Raw genomic sequence first — 8,343 nt, 5'->3', positions numbered from 1 at the left:
GCAGTTCCTAGCTCCATGAATGATTATGAATGTTTCTTAATGTGGGTGACAAATCTCCCCATTAGTCATTCAGGCAAGACTTCAGAAATACACATATCAGTGACCGCACTGCAGAACACATGGGAGATTAATGAATGTATAGGTGTTGTGTGTGCCACCTATTCATTTATTACTACATATCTGTTGCCTGTCAGCAGTACCAATAAGGCGACAACAACATCAATTAATTATCAAACCATCTGACTGTAGACCTGCTTATGCGCATTGACAACCTAGATTTTGAGATTTTCTTAAAGAACATGGATACAGTAAATTTATTTGAACCACATTTTAATGGGCTTAGTGTTATTAACAAACATGAGACTGCATTAAAACAATTCAGCTGATGTTAGTTCTAACCTCCTTTAGAAAAAGCATTATGTATCACAATCAAATGTAACATTTATCATGTTTTAAAAATATGTTGTATTAATTACATTTAGGGGCACACTTACGAAGCTCGAGTGAAGGATTCGAATATAAAAAACTTCAAATTTCGAAGTTTTTTTGGGTACTTCAACCATCGAATAGACTACTTCGACCTTAGACTACGACTTCGATTCGAACGATTCGAAGTAAAAATCGTTCGACTATTCGACCATTCAATAGTCGAAGTACTGTCTCTTTAAAAAAAACTTTGACTACATACTTCGCCACTTTAAACCTACCGAGCTACAATGTTAGCCTATGGGGACCTTCCCCATAAGTTTTCTAAGCTATTTCTGATCAAAGAAAAATCGTTTGATCGATGGATTAAAATCCTTTGAATCGTTCGATTTGTGGTAAATCCTTCGACTTCGAAGGATTTTACTTTGAGGGTCGAATATCGAGGGTTAATTAACCCTCGATATTGGACCCTTAGTAAATGTGCTGATGTTTTTGACTTTACAAAACTTAAATATGTAATCGCATGCAGTGTCCAAATGGCCCACTGGGATACCAAGAAAAGCTCAAGTGTCAGTGGGCCCTCCTGCTTCTAATCATGCGGCCTATTTCATGTTTATTACCTACTTTTTTGACATTTTCGTATCATGGTTACAGTATGCGGACTGCCTAGAGCACGTCCCTATAACACAAGCTGCATTCAGGCGAAAGTTCTCTTTGTATGCAACAAATATTTTTAAGCCTCACAAGAGACTAGATAAAACACTCCTACTACTCTACCCAGGATTAAAAATTAAATGTTAAGTGTTTTATGTCTCCAAGGGCTACTATATGTGTGAAGAGGTTTTCACAAAGAAACATAGGCCAACATGGAGACTGTTTGCATATGTATAGACTTAAAAAGTGTAATCAAGTCCTTTGTTGCAAACTAGTGCATTAGAAAGGCTGGTCCTTGTGTTTGGTCTATTGTCTGGTGGGCCTGGCCACTAACACCTTGTGTTTTAAAAGAAATCAGACGACAAAGTAATTGAAAAGGATATTTTAAACAGACTGCAAAAAAGCTAAAAAAAAAAGTGTTCGCCCGTATATGAAAGAGTTTGACATGGTATTCCTAGTTTTTTTTCCTAGTTTTTACATTTCATTTTAAAAATAAACTCTGACATTTATGTAAAGTGTTCTTTTTGTAAAAATTTTTTTTGTAAACACGTTTGAGACAGGCAACAAGGCTAGTCTGCAAGCTGATGAAAGATATCTGATAAAGTAGAATATGGTTGAACTTGAAAGAGATTTTTCTAAAAGCCTGCACATTTTAAACCTAAAAACAAGAACAGTACAACTACAGTTCCTGAGGTTCCCCTTTAGTTCCGACTCGGTTTTCCCGTTTTTCCTCGGGTGGCAATCAAAATATACAGACTGTTGACATTTTAAACCTAGTTATTTAGTACACAGGCCAGACTAAATACCTTTGCAACTGGACAAAAGTGATAATGTCCTTTGAAAGCACATTAAGGCTTTTTTGAGTTCAGGACTCCCTTTGCTGTCCAAAATGTATGCAGGCCATCCTTAGTTCAAAGCAAACATGTTTTTATCACGGCCGTAACTTCTATGTAGCTGGTAGCCCAGAGACTAGGAGGGCCTGGACTATTTTTTTTTTTTTGCACCATTTTTTTTACCTGCACGCACACCTCCAGCATTCATCTGCCCTTTCTCTAAACTCAGTGATCCCCAACCAGTAGCTTGTGAGCAACATGTTGCTCTCCAACCCCTTGGATGTTGCTCCTAGTGGCCTCAAAGCAGGTGCTTATTTTTGAATTCCTGGCTTGGAGGCAAGTTTTGGTTGTATAAAAACCAAATGTTCAGCCAAACAGAGCCTCAAACTAGGTTGACAATCCACATACAGGCTACCAAATGGCCAATCACAGCACTTATTTGGCACCCCAAGAACATTTTTCATGCTAGTGTTGCTCACCAGCTCCTTTTACTTATGAATGTTGCTCACGGGTTCAAAAGGTTGGGGATTCCTACTAACTGTACCAAGTCCCCCTCACGATGCATGCACAGGGGAAATGGGGTTGTGTGATGCATCAAGTTCATCATGGCCTGGTGTCCCTGGCTAAGTTACTTTACACCTCTGAACTACTATAGTTCCTGTGATATCCAAAACAGTAAATAAGCATTAAGGCTTACATTAAGCAATAAGCTTCACCATTCATCCATCAGGCTTGCACATACTTTTGAGTCTCCAAGTTTGCTAAACCCTGCCCTATCAGGCAGCTGTTCCAACCATTGCGGCCCCTTAGATTAACCATTGCAAGTCTTAAGGGGGCAATTTAAGAAGTACAGGACAGGAGATCACGGAGAGTTCCTGAAGACAGAGCCCTGGATAGACATAGCTATACAGACCTATTAATACACTCATTTATATATATATATATATATATATATATATATATATATATATATATATATATATATATATATAAGATTCCTGTAGTTTTGGAGATTATTGCTTTAATTTGAAGTCATCCAAGCCACTCCTAAATGTGGCAGGGCATTCTACAATCTCATTGCCCTCACCGTGAAGAACCACCTACGTGGCTTCTAATGAAAGTTCGGATCCTCAAGTCTAAAGAGGTGGCCTATGGTTGTTTGATATTTTCTGTGTGAACAAAAAATCCCCTGCTATCTGTCTAAAATGCCGCCTAATGTAGTTGTAAAGATTAATTATATCCCATTGAAAGCAACCCCAACCATAGTTGAATTATTCTATTCCTTATAGCTGTCTGGTAACCTGTCTCTGTGCTTTCTCCAACGAACAAAAGTTTTTCTGTTAAAAAAACATTTTGGTGTTTCACTAAAAAGGGAGTCTTAGTCAAAACATTGCTAAAGAACCACACTCACTTTAGTTATTGAATTCAGACACTTAAATTTGATGTCTTTCCACTGAGATCTTCATCACAAACCTGACAATACAGTAAAAGCAAGTTCCTTAGTCTAGGGTCAGGCGACTGAGGATCTTGGTCTGTGTTTCTCTGCAGGCCGAGAATCTGCTTCCCGCCACTTCTCGGCTACTGCACCTGGAAGTATTGTCACCGCACGGGTGCAGGCAGACACATCGGATTTCGGCACCAAAACTCAGCATTTTCTATTTCGTGCCAGAATCTGCTAGCAGTTCAGAAGACAAGAGGAGCAGCAGGGCAGTGGATTCACTGCCTGTGGAGAATCTGCAACGGTATGCATCGTCTGGCTTTAGCCTAAAAGGAGAACTAAACCCTAAAAATGATCATGGTTAAAAATGCCATATTTTATATACTAAATGTATTCAGCCAGCTGAAACTTCATTATCTCAAGAGCAGTAATGATTCAGGACATAAAATTTGTCATAGCAGTTTTCCATTTTGGAACTTGTTAAGAGTGTCTATGACATGCACATTCTCAGTGTGCTTAGAACAGATGTTTAGAATATAAGCTTAGGGGTCATTACAAATCATGTAGACAATTAGGTTTGCCTGTTATACGGTAGACGCTGATGCTACAGGGCTAGTTATTAAATTGTGATGCTAATTGTGCTAAACTTCCATGTACTGATAATCTGAATAATTTACTAATCTGCTTTATATTGCTTCTTTTTTGCTTATTTTATACAATTAGGTGTGGCTTATTTTTGGCAAGCCACGTATAACATCCCTCGACTTTTTTACCCCAATTCAAGCACTGCTTTTAGTCCTAGTCTTCCCATCCTCAAGCAATGATATAGCAAATGTATTTGAAGGAAAAGGTTCACCATGCACAGAATACTGCTGCACTCAATGCAAACCCAGACATAAAAAGCTGTATGATAAGAGCCCTTTTCAAATTAAACATGAAACCCAAATTCTTTTTGTTGTTAAAATATTCATACCTGTCATAAACTCATTTAAAGTTCACACCTGTAAATTCCTGCAGGGCAGGAAATTACTTTCACTTTCCATTTTGCACTGCCTAGATTTCACTGCTCTTCCCACATTCCCTCTCCCTCCTCACCATTTAATTGTGAAGCCAGTGCATAGGAAGGGGTATCAGGTCCCCCATTCCAGTACATTAGCAAGATTTTAGCATGATGCAAAGCTTGCCTAACAGTGTGTACATAATTGTGCTTGCCTGCTTGCTGTGATTGTGAATTCTAAGACTAGAAAAAAAAAGTAAATAATTTATATAGAGTAAAGCTGGCCATACACGGCCCGTTAAAAGCTGGCAACAGACCACGTATATATTGCAGAAATTCGGCCATATGTCGATTGGGCAGGGTCAAAAATGCCGTTGGATGCGGTCGCATCTATTCGTGGATGCGGTTCTGTGATCCGACCACCTGTATTTGCTACAGCACGATATCATCCCACCTAAATGTGGGCATATCGATGAGAGAACCGCTTGTTTGGTGAAATCGCCAAACAAGCAGATCTCTACATGTATGGCCACCTTAGGTTACGTTTATTTATGCTTGACTAACATCATAAAATAGGATTCATAATTATTTCTTAAGGTGACAGGTCCCCTTTAACACTTACGTTTGCTACCTTTTTAGCAGATATATACAGTCCTGGCTGGGGGCATGTGCTCAAGTGGACAGCTCATGATGTCAAAGAGGTAGAGGCATGGTGTAGAGGGGCAGATTGTAATGTCAATCAAGGGTACAAGAGCATGTCATCAAACATGGAATCAGCTGAGGATTTGGGGAGTATAGGAGTTAGGATAGGGGCAGATTGACAAGTTATTTTACCGCCTAGGCCAACAAACTACTGGTGAGGTGGGAACACTTAGGAGCAGATTTATCAAGGGTCAAATTGAAAATTCAAATTTTCGAGTTTTTTTATGGGCAAAACTGTCAAATTTGACTAGGGAATTATTCAAATTCAATTTGAGTTATTTTGAAAAATTCAAATGAGATTTTCGAGATTTATCATACTCTGGCCCTTTAAGAACTCGAATTCGACTTTTCACCACCTAAAACCGGCCAAATTGCTGTTTAAGTGACCAACGGGCTGATATTTGGGGACCAATTGGGGGAAGAACCCACTAATTTTATAGTATGTAGGGTTGCCACCCAACCAGTATTTTACCAGCCTAGTCGGTAAAACACCTGCCAAGGCTGGTATTACAAATTTACTGGCAAAGTAGTTAAAAAATATAAATCTAAGGGGTCCGTTTACTAATGTGCGTTAAAAATATTTGCACAATATATAGACAGAATTTTCGCCAAATATGTTATCGCCAGTTTACTAACCTGCGGTAAATATAAATTTGTGAATTTTCTTGCGCAAGAATAATTGTTCACCAGTTATCGCATTCGCTGAAAATAACGCTATGTACACATTAACGCCTAGTTTACTAAACAGCGAAATGTGCCAAAGACAAAATTAACGCCAGAATATTTGCAAACTTTTACCGCCACCTATGTAATGGCGTAAAAGTATTTTTTTCGCCAGAAAATTCTCAAGGGGCAGGAAATATCCCATAATACTGGTTTTTTTTACCCATCATTCTTTGCTGACAGGAGAGAGAGATCTGTAGCTATTGCTGACAGGATGTTTTGGCTTCTGCTTCTATCTGGTGCAACAGCAGCAGTTTCAGCTCAGAGGTGTATTATTGGCAGCGGCATCACAGTCCAAGGATTCGTCAGACTTTTTTGGTTTCATTGTGATTGGCTACATTAAACTGTGCATTTCTATGAAGCAAAGAGATTGACTGGTATGATTTCTTGTTCATATGATTCTATTGGCAGAAGGGTTTATATGATGCAGACATGTTTGATTGGTGTTACTCTGGTGATGTTGTTGGATGGTATAATCATCAGTCAATAAAGTTTATGAGTTTTGAAGGTGCATTTCTGGCCATAAATGTCACAGTAAAAATTGCCATAATAACCGCCATAAAACAAGACTATTTTATAGCATAAATATTCGCAAAAACTGAATTTTTCGCCAGAAAATTCGCAACTCGCTAAAATTACCGCTAACGTAAGCTGGTTCCTTAACGTAGTTACCGCAAGTGATCGCAATGACTTCTGAGCGTATCGCTGTTTAGTAAACTTAGTCGCTGCGAATATTCTGGCGTAAAAATATTCTCAGCGATAACATGCGGAAACTTAAAGTCAGATTTACCGCACTTTAGTAAACGGACCCCTATGTATCTAATGTATGACTGTCAATTCTATCTTCATATATCCACACACCTATGCAGGTCTGGACTGAGAATTAAAATAGGCCATGCCATTTCAGGTACACAGAGGCCCAATCAGCCCACACAGCCCACTAAATACTGACTTTCTATGGCACCTTATAGCAGCCCCTCTGGCCAGTCCAGGCCTGCACCTATGTATACATAACCTTAGGCAGACCAGCTGGCCACCTTGGTGTGCACGTACATGCACACTGCAGGGTGGGGGGGGGGGTGTTGAAAAGAAAGGAGAGTGGAGCAGAGGTAGCAAGTGAATTTGGACTAGGGGTTGGCAGAAGACCCAGTGCCCCTTCCCCTTTGTTGAGCTCTAGGCAGATGCCTCTTCTACCTACCCCTAGTTCTGGCCCTGTACATAACATACCATATAATGCACACTTGTGAACTGTGAAAGTCACATTTAAACCAAATGTTTCCTTACTTCTGATTCTCTTTTCATATATTATACATGTTTATAAATTTGTATCTTTCCACACATAACAAAAACGGCATTAGGCAGGCACCAATCCGGAACATCCAACAAAAGTAGAATCCAAGAGCCAAAAATTGAATATAAAAAACATGATACTTTATTTTACATTTCATATAAAAGAATAATGCCTGACACGTTTCGTGAATGTACACGTGTACTAAATGCCAAAAACAATATGTAGGACAAACAGGGCGCAAACTGAAAGACAGGATTAGAGAGCATATACTCAATATTTCTAAAGAATCATGTGTAACCACTGTAGCTAAACATTTTGCGGATTGTAATAATAGAAATTTGTCTTTTTTAAGTATAATAGCTATAGACAAAATTGTTCCAAATAGTCGAGGAGGAAGTACAATTTCAGATCTCCTGAAAAAAGAAGCAAAATGGATTTTTTACCTAGCAACCAGACAACCAATGGGGTTAAATTTTGAATTTGATATCTCTTGCTTTATCTAAACGAAACCCTTTACTTATTTATTGATATATTGTCATATTTATATATTCATATATTTTTAGATCTTTATATAATTATATTGAGCATATTTATATATACAAAAAAATCTTTTACATTATGCGTCTAAATGTTTTTGTATTCAATGAATTTGTACTTATTGTGGATAAACACATTTTTTGCAACATTGTATGTTGTGTATTCTACAAATTGGCAAATAGAGATAATTACACCTTAGGCAATTTTACTAACTCCGCCTTAGTGATCTCTTATTGGTTCCCTTTCCTTTAAATATTTTATATGTATTTCAAAAAATTTAGCCCATGATTAAGTGTCCTTGCGTGACACGAAACGCGTCAGGCATTATTCTTTTAGATGTAAAGGTAAAATAAAGTATCATATTTTAATATAAAATTTTTGGCTCTTGGATTCTACTTTTGTTGGATGTTCCGGATTGGTGCCTGCTGTTTTTGTCGTGAATTACTCCCCTATGCTTAAGGTCTGGGGCATGAGCAACCGGGCCCAGCTTGGAAAGCGGTAAGCTTATCCTAATGATTCGATAGATTCATTCTTTTTCATGATAATTTGGTTTATTGTATATGGTCTTTCCACACATAGCTCACATAGTGCCATTATTAAAGTCACATCTGGACTGTGGGTTCTGGAAAACGCTGTAAGATTTCACAGACAGTCACTAGTGGGCGGTGCGAACCCTTTGGGCAGGGCCGGATTTACATAGCGTGTGCCCCTAGGCCCGCTGCTGTTCTCCTCCCTTTTATTC

The sequence above is a fragment of the Xenopus laevis genome, chromosome 5S (assembly GCF_017654675.1).
Source record: "Xenopus laevis strain J_2021 chromosome 5S, Xenopus_laevis_v10.1, whole genome shotgun sequence".
NCBI lineage: Eukaryota > Metazoa > Chordata > Amphibia > Anura > Pipidae > Xenopus > Xenopus laevis.
This window is presented reverse-complemented; position numbering follows the sequence as displayed.